Here is a 1,410-nt window from a genome sequence, read left to right as displayed (position 1 = left end):
TGCCGTTCAAACTGACCTTGAGGTCGAGTGCTTATCCTATGGCACCACACCAGGATTAAAGGACATGGTAGAATGTGGATATTGGTCATTCTAGTCAGAAAGAATTATAAGAACAGAAGCATGGCCTCAAGGAGTTTTAAGACAATAGGAAAGCGCAAAGTATTGTTTGGTGTTGGACAATGAAGCTAGAAAGTAAGTAAAGGGAAAGGTCCAAAAAGTCTAGAATTTAAGGGACTTTCATTTCCTAAAATGAAATTACCTTTCATTTTACTGATAATACTGTATCAATTACTATTTATCCCTGTATCAATCTCCTCCTCTATTAGACTGGAAATTCCTCAAAGGTGAAGTCTATGTTCAGATTCACTCAACAATCATTTATTGAGTAGTTTCTGTATGGCAGGCATTGTACTAGGCATTGGCGATGGCGAAAGAACAAGATGTATCTCTGCCCCTAAGGATTTCACAGTGTAATTGGAGAGAAAGTATAACACAGGTCTGATGGAATTAAGAGTATGGGTTTCTGTTACTTTGCTTCCAAAAGAAAAGTAGATAATTAGCAACATACCTGGCCATCGTTTCCTGCTTCTCTGTGTCTCCACTCCCACTTTACAGAAGAAGTCAGATTACAGGGAATAACAAAGAGTTTCTTGAAAATCAAAATCATTGTAATCAAATGAGAAGTCTGGCAGAATGGGTTAGACAGAAGGGAAAGGCCAATGTTGAAGAAACACCCAGTAAGATAAAGGCTGGAAAATGTCCATGAAATTCAGAAACTACATACTGGTGACCTTGGTGAGAAAAAATTTAGTGGCAGAGTGCAGAATCCGTGCTAAGGTTTGTAACAAAGGGTTGGTAGTACAATGGAGACTCTTACTGGAACTTTGAGTTGTTACATGGTCCTTTGGGGGCCTGAGATAACATTAAAGATTTTTTTTTTAATTATTACAAATGCCCAGTAAGCACAGGAAATGATGTTCAACTACAAACCTACAATGTGATACTTCACATTTACCACACCTGTGAATGTTGACTCATAGAGACCCTATATGTGCAGAGCAGACCTATAATATGCAAAGACTAGTAAAAAAATGATAGACAATGGTAAATGTTGATGAGGATGGGGAGCATTGTTGGTGGGGATGTAAAATGGTGCACTTGCTTTGGAAATAAATTTGACAGCTACTCAAAAGGTTAAACATAATTACCACTTGTACACCTACACCTAAGAGAAATGAACACACACTGATGAGTTGATAAACAGTGGAATATCCATACAATGAAATACTATTCATCCATAAAAAGGAATGAAATACTAACATAGGCTACAACAACGATGGACCTTGAAAATATACTGAGTGAATCCATACACAAAAGACTACATATTATATAATTCCATTTATATGAAAT

The sequence above is a fragment of the Chrysochloris asiatica genome, unplaced genomic scaffold (assembly GCF_000296735.1).
Source record: "Chrysochloris asiatica unplaced genomic scaffold, ChrAsi1.0 scaffold00197, whole genome shotgun sequence".
Lineage (NCBI taxonomy): Eukaryota > Metazoa > Chordata > Mammalia > Afrosoricida > Chrysochloridae > Chrysochloris > Chrysochloris asiatica.
This window is presented reverse-complemented; position numbering follows the sequence as displayed.